Source organism: Mesocricetus auratus, unplaced genomic scaffold (genome assembly GCF_017639785.1).
Source record: "Mesocricetus auratus isolate SY011 unplaced genomic scaffold, BCM_Maur_2.0 Super-Scaffold_100008, whole genome shotgun sequence".
Classification (NCBI taxonomy): Eukaryota; Metazoa; Chordata; class Mammalia; order Rodentia; family Cricetidae; genus Mesocricetus; species Mesocricetus auratus.
This window is the reverse complement of record NW_024429192.1, coordinates 38,062,821-38,076,889: the sequence shown is the minus strand read 5'-3', so window position 1 is coordinate 38,076,889 and position 14,069 is coordinate 38,062,821. Positions and strand designations below refer to the sequence as shown.

At 38.8% G+C, this 14,069-nt stretch overlaps 1 pseudogene; it reads right to left on the bottom strand.

The window, feature by feature from the left end:
* Positions 1-7,910: 7,910 nt before the first annotated feature.
* LOC121141932 overlaps positions 7,911-14,069 on the bottom strand; it is a 105,608-nt pseudogene continuing 99,449 nt past the window's right edge.

Here is a 14,069-nt window from a genome sequence, read left to right as displayed (position 1 = left end):
AATTTGAGAGCTGAAATCAATAAAGTAGAAACAAAGAAAACAATACAAAGAATCAATGAAACAAAGAGTTGGTTCTTTGAGAAAATCAACAAGATAGACAAGCCTTTATCAAACCTAACTAAAAGACAGAAAGAGAATATGCTAATTAACAAAATCAGAAATGAAAAAGGGGACATAACAACAGACACTGGAGAAATCCAAAGAATCATCAGGTCATATGTACTCCACTAAACTGGAAAATCTAAAGGAAATTGATGATTTTCTGGATAGATATCACTTACCAAAATAAATCAAGAAGAGACAAACAATTTAAGCAGATCTATATTCCCTAAAGAAATAGAAGCAGCCATAAAAAGTCTTCCAACCAAGAAAAGTCCAGGGCCAGATGGCTTCAATGCTGAATTCTACCAAAAATTCAAGGAAGAGCTAATACCAATACTTTTCAAATTGTTCCACACAATAGAAATAGAAGGATCACTGCCAAACTCTTTTTATGAGGCTACAATTACATTAGTAGCCAAACCACACAAAGACAAAACCAAGATAGGGAATTGCAGACCAATCTCCCTCATGAACATTGATGCAAAAATAATAAAACACTGGCAAATCGAATCCAAGAACACTTCAGAAAAATCATACACCATAATCAAGTAGGCTTCATCCCAGGGATGCAGGGATGGTTCAACATAAGAAATCCATCAATGTAATCCACTGGAGCAAACTGAAAAAGAAAAACCACATGATCATCTCACTAGATGCTGAAAAAGCCTTTGACAAAATCTAACACCATTTCATGATGAAGGTCTTGGAGAGATCAGGGATAACAGGAACATACCTAAACATAATAAAAGCTACATACAGCAAAAGAACAGCCAGCATCAAGCTAAATGGAGATAAACTATAGGTGATTCCTCTAAAATCAGGAACAAGACAAAAAAGGTTATAACTAATATAAGTAAAATTATATAAATCAGTATGGAGATTCCTCAGAAAAATGGGAATAAACCTACCACAAGACCCAGCAACTCCACTCTTAGGCATATATCCAAAAGATGCCCATTCATACAACAAGGATGTCTGTTCCACTATGTTCATAGCAGCATTATTTCTAATAGCCAGAACTTGGAAGCAACCTAGATGCTCCTCAACTGAAGAGTGGATAGAGAAAATGTGGTACATTTACACTATGGAGTACTAATCAGCAGAAAAAAAAAACAATGGAATCCTGAGATTCGCAGGCAAATGGATGACACTAGAAGAAACCATCCTGAGTGAGGTAACCCAGTCACAAAAAGAAACATGGCATGTACTCTCTCATATATGGATTTTAGAGATAGATCTGGGGAGTGCCAGCCTACAATCTCATGGCCAGAGAGTCTAGGAAACAGAAACTTCATTTAGTGGCTGATCGAAGAAGAGGCAGACTCCCTTGGTTAAGTACTGAGCTGAACTCAAGAAAGCCAGTAACAGAGAGGGAGGACTGATGATCAAAGGGATTAAGACTGGGCTGGTTTAACCCCCAGAAACAGCTGACCTGACAAAGGTTAACTCTTGAATCCCAGGCATCAGCCTGGGAATCCAGCATGGGACTGATCAAGACCCCCTGAATGTGAGTGTCAGTGAGGAGGCCTAGGGAATCTATTGAGCCTTGGGCAGCAGATCAGTACCCATCCCGAGTATACACAGGGACTTTGAACTCCCATAGAACAATGTGAGGTGCACTCTCACCCTGAACTCTTGGGGAAGGGTCTAGGCCCTGCCCTATATGAAATGACAGACTATGGATACCCCCATGGAGGGCCTCACTCTCCCTGGGGAAATGAGGGGATAATGGGGAGGGTTGGGGGAGGGCACGGGAGGAGGGGAGGGAGAGAGGGACCTGGAACTGACTTGTGAAGCAACCTTGTTTCTTATCTAAATTTAAACTGAAAAATAAAAAAAACTATATATAATATTTACAGGCAATAAGTATATCAACAAAGTTTAGAGGACCCTAAGAGAGATATGCTTGGTAACCCGGAGAAAGGTTATAGATGGGATGAGATCTCCTAATTGGATTGGGAGGGTAAGGGGAGGGCAGAAGGAGATGGGAAAAAGGGAGGGAGAAAGAGGAGGGGAGAGGAGGACATGGGAGAGCAGGAAGGTTGAGCCAGGGTAAGAATAGAGGAGAAAAGAATGGGAGATACCAGAAAAGAGGGAGCCAGTATAAGTCAGAGGAGAGATCTGGCACTAGTGAGATATCCACAGATCTACAAGAATGACACCAACTGGCATTAAGGCTACCTTAAATGCCCTCCCATGATAATGAGAATGATGATTACCTTATATGCCATCCTAAAACCCTCATCCAATGGCTGATGGAGGCAAAGGCTGACACCCAAAGGTGTGAACTGAATTGAACTCATGGAACCCAGTTGCAAAGAAGAGTGATGACCAAAGGAATCAAGATCGGGCTGGCAAACCTGCAGAGGCAGCTGACCTAAACAAGGTGGAACATATGGACCCCAGACTGATGACTGAGGGGCCAGCATGGGTCTGATCCAGATATCTTCCCACTGAACCTGGGTGACAGAGATGAGGCCTTGGCAATCTGTGGGAACTGGGAGAGTGGAGCAGTATTTATTCCTGGCATACAGGACTCTGGGAACCCATACCACATGGTGGGATGCTCTCTCAGCCTTGACACATGAGGAAGAACCTGGGCCCTTCCGAGGATGATAAGACAGACCCTGAAAATCCCTCATGGAGACCCTTGCCCTCCCTGGGGAGTGGAGGGGGGGAGTGGGGGTGATAGGTTGGGAGGATTAGGGGGTTGGGGAGGAGGGGAGGGAGAGGGAACTGAAAGTGACATATGTAAAAAGTTAAATGAAAAATATATGGAAAAAATTAATATAATTTACCTTAGTAAAAAAAAAGAATAAATAAGTTCTGTATTTATCAACTGAAAAATCTAATGCTAATATCCACGATAGTTAACAAATCTGTGTATTCAGTAACAAAGACTAGAGAGAAAGCAAATGGACAGCACTCTTTCCCATCTCTCAACCATGAGCCACTGCCTGAAGAGGGTAGCTAGAGTAGAATTCAGTTCTGGAGGGAAAATAAGGCAATAAAAGACATAGATCATAAAAAAATACAGTTAAATCAATTTTAATTAAGTTTGTATAAATCATATCATAACAATTCTCAGATAAGTAGTGTCAGATATTAGAAAAGCATAAATTATGAATTTTTAACATATTCAATATTAGCTCTTTATGGTTATATTAAAATATTTTTCTTAACTATTGGCATACATGTACAATACTATTACATCTAAGGCTGAGGCAAGGTAATCACAAATTTAGCCAGGTTTACATAGCATAACCTTGTCTCAAAAAACCGAAGAGCTTGATCAATAACTCAGTCAACGAAACATCTTTCATATAAGGATGAGTACCCCAGTTTAGAGACTCAGGAATTATGGTAAAGACCTGGGCATAGTGGCAAATGGAATTCCTGTGATGATCTGAAAGTTGGAGAAGATAGGCAGATGCTTAGAGGTACAGTGAAACTAATGTGGCCTATGTAGTTAAAGTAGCAATCAATTGAGACATACTGAGGTACAATGAATATTGCCACCCATGGTTATCTTCTGACATGTGTGTCATGTATGAAGGCCCTTCCACCTAGGAGAACACTCCATTCACACATGAACTTATCCAAAAGGAAAAACACACACAAACACATTGTCGTTTTGTTTTTTTTAAAGAAAACAAAAACATTCACAATATATGATGGAATTCCCAAAAAATAAAATTGCAAGTCACAGTGAACATCTCTATTCAAATATTTTCTGTACCACAAATAAATGCGTCTTCATGAAAAGAAGTAGCTTTTACTTTTAGAAATAAATCAAGTGACCTGGGAGCCCCCAGGTTACTCTAGCCAGGAAACAAGTAAGCAAACAGCAGATCTTTACCTCTCACTCCTCTCCTCCAAATTCAATTCCCCAGTCTCACAATCGCACCCTCCCCAAGCAGATTACCTGTTTTGGCCTATTCTCACTCTCTGTTCCCAATCCCATGGAACTAAGCAGATCCTGGTGCAACACTTGCTACCCCAACCTTGTTTTGCCCCTTTCAACCATATCCCCAGACCATTTATATTCCCAAAGTCTCCATTTTTTAGTAATTTAATGTCATAATTAGCTCATAAAAGGTTCACTTATTAAACTCATATTACTTGCTAAGTGTACCCAATCTATATTTGACAATGGAATTTCCATTAAATAGAAAACAATAAAAATTGATTAGATATGTTTTAAAACAAAACAGTTGTTTCCACTGCGTATATGGTTAAAAATCAAACACATCTAAAATTCAATACATTGGGTAACCTCTGAAATTTATCAGGTTAATTATGCCACCAGAAACAACGCTATATTATATCAAGTGGTATTGGCTATCCATCATAAGTCACTGCACCTAAGGTCACAAGTAATAAGAGAAATAAGTAGGCTGACTTTATTTCCATATTTTTAAAAATTTTAAATGTTTGTGATGTCAGAAGTCTCATGGGAACTAGTAGTCATGATAATGTTTTTAAAAATCTTGCATAAATCACAGAAATTCCTTTTCTGTTTTCAAGTCCCCTTCAAAATCAACCCTCTACTCTAAAACCATTCATTTATACATAATAGAGGGAGAGGGTAGTATCATATGGAAGGAGGTTTGCTTCATTTCTGAAACACAAATACATGAAATTCATATAAGCATTTAAATTGTGTAATATATTTGGATAGTGATCAATTGCTTTTATTTTTCTTCTTTTTAGTGGTTCATGTTAAATTGCATACAAGTATTTTGATTACATTCAGATCTTCCCATATCCACCCACTTTCCCTACTCACCCAACATAGGTCCCTTTCTTATAAACCCTAACATCACATTTGGTGCTTCCTGTGAACTATTGGAGGTGTGGCCTTCCACTGAGGAATGGTGAACCTATCAGGGGCCACACCCTTATACAAAACTGAGTTTCCTTCTTATCTCAGATGTCAGTCACCAATGAGTCATTAGCAAAGTGTGGGACTCCATGCCCATCTCCCTACTTCATGTTGAGATTTTGTCTGGCTTTAGGTTACAAAGATCTTGTGGTTTTCTGCATGCTGTCTAAACTGCTTTGAAAGTGTATATCTAACGGCCTTCTTGTGCCTGAAAAACACTCTTACCTTATACTCATCCACAGCTTCTATTTCTTATTCTCTTTTCATTCACTTTCTGCAACTACCCTAGAGCCTTAGGAAGATGAGGAGGCATGATATAGATGGGCCATTTAGGGATAAGATTTCTGTAGTATCCCCATAACTTGACCAATTATGGATTATTCTATTAGCCACCCCTTTTGAAAAAAGAAACTTCTCAGATAAATGTATAGTATTAAGCCATTAAGAGTTGGTTTAAACATATATCCATTTGACAGAGTGATAGACATAGCTTCTCCCCTAAGGTCTATGGCCTATCAAGTCACATGTTTTTGGCCCCCTATCAGTGTGAGTTATGAATTTCTTTTTTATTATTAATTTTTTTAATTTTAAGTTTAAATTTAGATTAGAAACATGGTTGGTTCCCAAGTCAGTTCCAGGTCCCACTCCCTTTCCCTCCACTCCTCCCGTGTCCTCCCCCCAACTCCCCAATTATCCCCTTATTTCCCAGGGAGGGTGAGGCCCTCCATGGGGGTGTCCATAGTCTGTCATTTCATCCAGGGCAGGGCCTGCGTGGGATACTTTGAGAAGAATTGATATAAGCTGCTCTTTGAATTTCTGGTACAATTCTTCACTGAGGCCATCTGGACCTGGGCTTTTTTTGGTTGGGAGACTTTTGATGACTGCTTCTATTTCCATAGGGGTTATAGGTCTATTTAAATTGCTTATCTGTTCTTGATTTAATTTTGGCAAGTGATAGCTGTCCAGGAAGTCATCCATTTCCTTTAAATTTTCAAATTTTGTGGAGTACAGGTTTTCAAAGTATGATCTGATGATTCTCTGAATTTCCTCAGAGTCAGTTGTTATGTCATCAAAAGTCTCCCAACCAAAAAAAGCCCAGGTCCAGATTGCCTCAGTGCAGAATTCTACCAGAAATTCAAAGAGCATCTTATACCAATTCTTCTCAAAGTATTCCAGGCAACAGAAGAAGAAGGGTCTTTGCCAAACTCTTTCTATGAGGATTCAATAACCTTGATACCCAGGCACACAAAAACGCAACTAAGAGAGAAAACTTGAGACCAATATCCCTCATGAACATTGATGCAAAAATACTCAATAAAATACTGGCAAATCAGATCCAAGAACACATAAGAAAACTCATCCACCATGATCAAGTAGGCTTCATCCCAGGGATGCAGGAATGGTTCAACACAGGAAAATCCATCAATATAATCCACCATATAAACAAGCTGAGAAACAAAAATCACATGGTCATCTCACTAGATGCAGAAAAAGCCTTTGACAAAATCCTATACTTCTTCATGATAAAGGTCTTGGAGAGATCTGGGATAACAGGAACATACCTAAACATAATAAAAGCTCTCTACAACAAAACAACAGCCAACATCAAACTAAATGGAAAGAAACTCTCTCCATACCTTTTCAATATTGTACTTGAAGTTCTAGCTAGAGCAGTAAGACAACAAAGAGAGATCAAGGGGATAAAAATTGGAATGGAAGAGGTGAAACTTTCACTATTTACAGATGATATGATAGTTTACATAAATGACCCAAAGAACTCTACCAGGGAACTCTTACAGCTGATTAACACCTTCAGAAAAGTATATCTCCATGCACAAAACTTAAGTCCAAGTGGATCAAAGACTTCAACATAAATCCAGCCACACTGAATCATTTAGAAGAGAAAATGGGTGGTACACTTGAATGAATTGGTACAGGAGACCGCTTCCTGAACATAACACCAGTAGCACAGACAGTGAGCTCAACAATTAATAAATGGGACCTACTGAAACTGAGAAGCTTCTGTAAGGCAAAGGACACAGTCAGCAAGGCAAAAAGGCAGCCCACAGAATGGGAAAAGTTATTCATTAACCCCCACATCTGACAAGAATTAAGTCTCCAAAACACCAAAGGATCCAGTTAAAAAGTGGGCTACATAGCTAAATAGAGAATTCTCAATAAAGGAGTATAAAATGGCTGAGAGACACTTGAGAAAGTGCTCAACATCCTTAGCCATCTGGGAAATGCAAATCAAAACAACTCTGAGATAACATCTTACTCCTGTCAGAATGGCTAAATTCAAAAACACCAAAGACAATTTATGCTGGAGATTTTGTGGTGAAAGGGGAACACCCCTCCACTGCTGGTGGGAGTGCCAACTCGTACAGCCACTTTGGAAATCAGTATGGAGATTCCTCAGTATAATGGGAATAAGCCTACCACAAGACCCAGCAACTCCACTATTAGGCGTATATCCAAAAGATGCCCATTCGTACAACAAAGATGTCTGTTCCACTATGTTCATAGCAGCTTTATTTGTAATAGCCAGAACTTGGAAGCAACCTAGATGTCCCTCAACTGAAGAGTGGATAGAGAAAATGTGGTACATTTACAAAATGGAGTACTATTCAGCAGAAAAAAACAACGGAATCCTGAAATTTGCAGGCAAATGGATGGCACTAGAAGAAACCATGCTGAGCAAGGTAACCCAGTCACAAAAAGAGAAACATGGTATGTACTCTCTCATATATGGATTTTAGACATAGATCTGGGGACTCCCAGCCTACAACCCCATTGCCCAGAGAGTCTGCAAAACAGAACCTTCATTCAGTGGCTGATGGAAGCAGAGGCAGACTCCCACTGCTAAGCACTGAGCTGAACTCAAGAAATCCAGTGATAAAGAGGGAGGACTGATGACCAAAGGGGTTAAGAGCTGCTGTGTTCATGTTGTCTCTTCACAGCTATAGAAACCCTAACTATGACATGTTGTCTTCAGCAAAAGGATCTTACCATTAAAAATCAATTGCTTAAAACTAACCCTCTCTATATTCCCTTTACTTCCTTCCCATCTATCTCTCAAATGTGATTATATATTTATTATCGTACGCTATTGTTGCTTGATTCAATTTAAATCTTTGTGATTCCAGAGTCATTGTTTTTCTTAATGTGATGTGGTGCTTATTACTGCATTCTCCCAGTATCTGATAATACTTTACTACATGTTCTTAATATAGACTGTACTGTTTTGTAGTTTTGAACGGATTTATTCATCAATTATAATTCTCCATGCTCATACTTACTATATATAGCCAAACTGCTCATCTTTCCAGATTATACTTCCAACAGCAATGCAATTGGCTTTCATTTTATTATTCCATTGCTAGACTTAGACATTTCATAACTTTTATTTGCTGAAGTAATCTGTCACCAAAAGTTGTTTAAATATTTATATGTCTCAACACTTATTCTTGCATTGTGAATATATTCTGTCTTTCATGTATTGCTTTATGATTGTCTTTCATAAGCATAATTCCTTTTGGGTGAATTAATGTTTTCTTTTTATTTCTTAGTCTGACTCAAATCAGAAAACATGACAGGAGTCAGCCTAGGCTTCATTTCAGAAACACAAGTGGCCTTTGGAGAAAAACATTATGTCCTGGAATCTTCCCTTATGGTTTATGGTTACATCGTCAAAGCAAACGAATACCAAAATACATAACCTTGGCTGTTAACTTGAAGGAAAGTAAAATCAATCTAGAGTGAATTACCTTTTACAGGAGTTAGCAGCAAAGAGTGGGTGAATACAGGCAAGTCTGATGTGGTGACAGAGGTGTACTTGTAAGGGAGGGGTAGAAAAAATGAAGGAAAATTTACTTGATTTTAAGTCCCTGGTATAAGATGTTTCAGCGTTTTTTCTTGAATTTTATAAATCTTTTCTTTTCTGTATGCTGTCCCTTATTTTCAGTTTTTCTAATCTATGTTAGCTTTTAAATAAATAATTTATGTGCACAATACACTTCATTTAAAAGGGGATGTTTTCTTCAATATGCTAATTCCAAACAGCTTAAACTTTATGTTCCAGAAAAAATTTTCTTTGCTTCAGCTGCTGTTTACTGGCATACAAGTGGGCACTATAGCAACAGGCCTACAGATGGCTGAAGCGGTAGGCGAATGGAAAGTGAGGGGTAAAGTGTGTCTGTGGAGACAGCTGAGTGGAGTGTGCAAGGGGGAATGCAGAAGGCTGAGGCTGTTCGTGAAGCAAGTCAGGATCAAGGCTGAAGGTCATCTGCACTGGGACCCCAGCCTCATGCCCTAAGCTCCTCTGTTGCTGCCTGCCTCCTGAACCCAGGTCATAGCTTCAAGTTTTCTCTATGCAACAGTTTCTATAGGAACAAAGTACATGGAAATATTGTTGCCCTCTTGTGATAAACTTAGATGATTTCCAATACTGCATCTTTTATCGCTAGCTCAGGTAGGGCCTTACAGTGGACAGCTGCTCCCTTCTCCGTGTTTTATAGGTCTTAATTTTCTCTGCTGTTCCAGCCCACCAGTACCACACTAATGCACATAGGGAACACTACAAGCATTGTGTTGCTTGCCTAAATAGTGAGATGTGGAGTGGTGGACGAGAGACTGCCAGGGTGTCAATACTGCACAGGTACCACGAAGTATGGTGTTGGTGAAGCCAGAGTCAAAGTGTCACCTTGTTACACAATGGTGACAACTCCTTCTCTTCAAGTAGTCTCATGCCTTACCAGCATTCACAGCCTAGTTCACATGAAAGTCTAAGTTCTCAACCCAGGCCTCTTGGGTTGCATGTGTATACAATACAAGAAAGATATCACAGTCCACATGCTCATGGCTAGCTGTCTAGGGATTATGTGTCACAGCAATAATGAAAGCATGTAGGCAGGAACTGATCACCTAGTGGGCAATCCCATCAGACTTGGAGAGCACGATCATGGCCTCACTGCAATTCCTGAAGGTGCTCTTCATAGCACTCATGGTGTCGGCATCTCTGCGGTCATTGGTAATGGGTCCCAGGTGGAAGAGTTCCTCCAGTAGCTGCAAGTGGTAGATGGCTGCTCTGGCCTCACGGCAATCGGGTGTTCATGAACAGAGTGTAGTCTCTTCTGTTTCTCATGAAGGAGTGAATAAATCTGCTCTATCTACAACTGTGCCCTCAGCATGGTGTGGCCAGACTTATTGACCATATTCTCCAGCATGTGTGCAGCACAGTTAGCAGGTTTCCCAGCTAGACAGCATCATCTGATCACTGTCTTCTGGGCTAGGAAGATCTCTTCTGCAGAAATCTCAATGTTAAGTCACCACCAGCCACCATGATCCCTTCGCAAATTCCAAAGTTTCATCAAACATGTGGACACCTCTATGGTACTCAGTTTTGCTGATGATATTGTTTGTGATGCCTTTTTTCTTCCAGGATCTGCCTAACTTTATGCACATTGGTCGGTGTGCAGATGAAAGTCTTTAAAATCCCATGCATACATCCTCCTCCATTCTCAATTGCAGATCCTGGTGTCTTTTTCTGACACAGCAGGGAGGTCCACAGCAGCCCTGGGAAGGTTCTTGTCCTTTTTGCTGCCTGTCACCAGGAAGTCAGCGCTGTTTTCCATCACCTGCAATGAAATGAGCCTGCCATTCACGTAGATCTTGCTGCCCCCCCACCATCTTGCAGATATTCGTGTAGTCAAGCCACTCAATGTTCTCTTCACACTTTTCCATGTAGGCATTGTCCAGAGTGATCTTCAGAGAGTCTCCCTTTCCCAGCTCCACCTTCGCAGTCCCGCTGCTCTTGATGACCCCAGTCTGGATCTCGGATCCCTTTGTGTCCAGGGCCACTGTAACAAGCAGGTAGAGAATGGAATAAGATTCAAAGTGTTCTATGACTGTACACATATTCTTAATGGTGCCTCTGTGGTACTCTTTAGTTCCATCAGAGATGTTCAGACAAGCCACGTTAATTTCAGACTTAAACATATACATAGCATATCCACAGATGAAAACACAAGATCAATAGTACCAAATGATGGGGCTATTGTGGGTCTTGATTGGTGTGGAGGCATGTTTGTTCCGCAAAGGTTTTAGGCATGACTTCATGGAGCTTCTGGGTCTGAATGAAGGCTGTCCCAGTTTCACTCTGTGAGTGCAGTATCATTACTGATGTCCGCAGGTGGCTCTCACTCCCATTGTAATGCCTAATTTGGGCTTCTAGAGAATCAGGACTGTTACTGCTGTACGCTATTATTTTGAGAAAAAGCAGTTTTAAAATGTATTACACCCTTCCTTGTCTTTAAATATGTATATAATTAGTCCTTGCATTTAGTGTGATGCCGGGCTGCTACAATGAGTCTCAAATATTGCATCTAATTGTATGCAGCTGCAGAGGTCACTGATTCAAGAAGGATAGATGACAATCCATCACAGCTTCATTAGGGACCACAATAGATAGTCTGTCTCTATTATTAAGTGTTGTTTGGTTAGGAATAAATGCTTTCTGATATAGTTTTGTGATTCATAAACTAAAAATTAACAAATTAACACAGTTAGCCACATCATAGCAGTTTGAAAGAGCGAATTGATTGTTTGCAAAATATTTCAGGCTTTGCTCACTTGAAACACTATATATGTGTGTGTGTGTATTTATATATATATAAATACAATTTATGTTTATTATTAATAATCTTAAGTTGATTGCACCTATCTTATAAAGTAATATCACCACTAACTTTCTGTAAACCAGTACATCATGGGCATCAATGGAATTCTATGTTGAAGAAGACAAAATCCCCTTTTTTATGCAGGCACACATATGTGTATTAATATATGGAAACATCCAACAGTAGGTTCTGTTATGATTGCTTGTGTTTTACAGAAGAGGAAATTAAGTTTGAAAAGAAAGTAATTGTTTGTGGCATGCATATAAAGAAGAGATACAACAAAACTGTATTTACCATGTATAAGAATTTGAAAAAGCTGTGGTATCATTTACACACCCACACCATGATATAAGTGTAGATGTGTATACATGATCATAAGCACACATTACACTTTTAGGTTATAGATCAGAATCTGACTCACTGCAGTGGCTGCATTAGGTATTAATATAAAGAATATTTATAATTTAATGTTACTGAGGTTGCATTTAACCGATCCCATCCCATTTTAGCTCTCCTAACTTATCTCACTTACCCATTCAGTTCTACCACCCAAATGAATTATTACTCACTTATGACATAAATTCCAGGTTTTCACTGTGTAATCTATTACAGGTAATGGTTCTAAAGCATAAGGTGTTAAAGTCATAAGCTTTCTGTGTTGCCATTATACTGCCATTATCAAAATGTACTTTTGGGATGAAACTTATTGAAAGCAGAGATATGAGAAGCTATACAATTCAATCTTAAGCTAGTACAGTCCAACTGTATAATAGAAACATAAGATCATTCAGGATCTATTGTTTATAAACTGCTTATTATAATCATATTAATAAATCTGTTGAATCCTAAGAAACAGAATGATAAAAGGACATGATGAGGCTATTTAAGGCAATAAAATTTAGAAGTCACAGAACTAAAATGGCATGTTTCTAATTATATAGCATGTATTTATAGAAATGCTATGGAAAACTAGTCAGTGATAGCAGCTAAGAAGAATAGAAAACTTGAGTGTAAATGCGGTAGTTTTCCTTAGCTCAGCGAACGGTGTACAGATATCAATGTCCATGCTATGCTGGCAGTTCTTATCCTCCAACATGTAAATATTGCACGCATTTAACAAAAATCAATAGTCTCATGGTTTGTGTTTCTGTCTAATATACAGGAGAAAAACTAAACTTCTGTTCTTCTGCCATATGAGGAATTTGAAAAACCACTTGTGGGTATGAATGTACATATAAGAACCCAGGCTGAAAAGAATTTTCTGCAATCATTTATAAATTTCCAAGGGCTTTTTCAATTAAAAGAAAACTTATCCTGAGAGATACTAATGTAGATGATATTTTTCTAAATTCTCTTTAAGGTAACCTGAGATCCACATCACAAAATACAATTGTCTAGCAGATGTCCTTTAGTCCTGTAGTTATGCTTGGAGGTATGTGTTGTACTTTAGAACATACAAAGTCAAGTGTAAACTTTTCTTTTAGCTTGTGCTTTTAAAAAAGTCAATACTCATTGAAGTGAACATGAAGATTAATGACTTTAGGGAATTTTGGAAATAGAAAAATATAGATCTATTCTAGCTATATGATGCTTAAAAACAGAAGTATTGGTTTTATAATATGAAAGCACAAAATCTGTATATAGCAAATACCTCTATTTCCTTGGCACTAGGAGCTTTGACTTTAGCTGACAGTAGAGACAAACAACCCCTGGCCTTTGCTGCAGTTCAGAATGCCATACAGCCTGACAACATTCCGTCACGAAGGCCACAAAGGAGAATTTTCTGCTTTCTAACAAAGGACTCTTTAACAGCATGGAAGTTCCAGTAACCCACATATTAACTGAGTCCAGAGGTGTAGGGAAAGGGTCCAAGAATAATCCTTGCCCAATAGTCTAGTCAGAATCCCTATTAATCTGTGGAAGTGAATATTCTCTGTAACTCTGGGGGAATACTAGAAAATCAGACTTCAATATTCAGAGTAACACATTAATAATTCACATACTTCCAGCCTTTCCTCCTCCAATCTGTCTCTTTGCATTCTCTAGTTCCTTAAGGAGCCTAGGCCCTTGTCTCAGGATCCTTTGAAGGAAACTTAAGGATTTTTTAAAAGATGTTTTTAACTGTAGTAGCATAATGTCACTTCTCTCTTTCCTTTCCTCTTCCAATTCCTACCAGTTACTCATTCTCAATCCTTTCTATGCCTACTTAGTTTGATAAATTATTCTTCTTTGCAATTATATTTGTTACCTATGTGTGTTTGCACATAAGGAAATAGATAAATAGATAATTGGGAGATAGATAGATAGATAGATAGATAGATAGACAAAATACTGAGTCCATTTTTGTTGATTGTGAGTATTTGATTTCAAGAATGACCACATTTTATCGGACAACCAATGAGGCA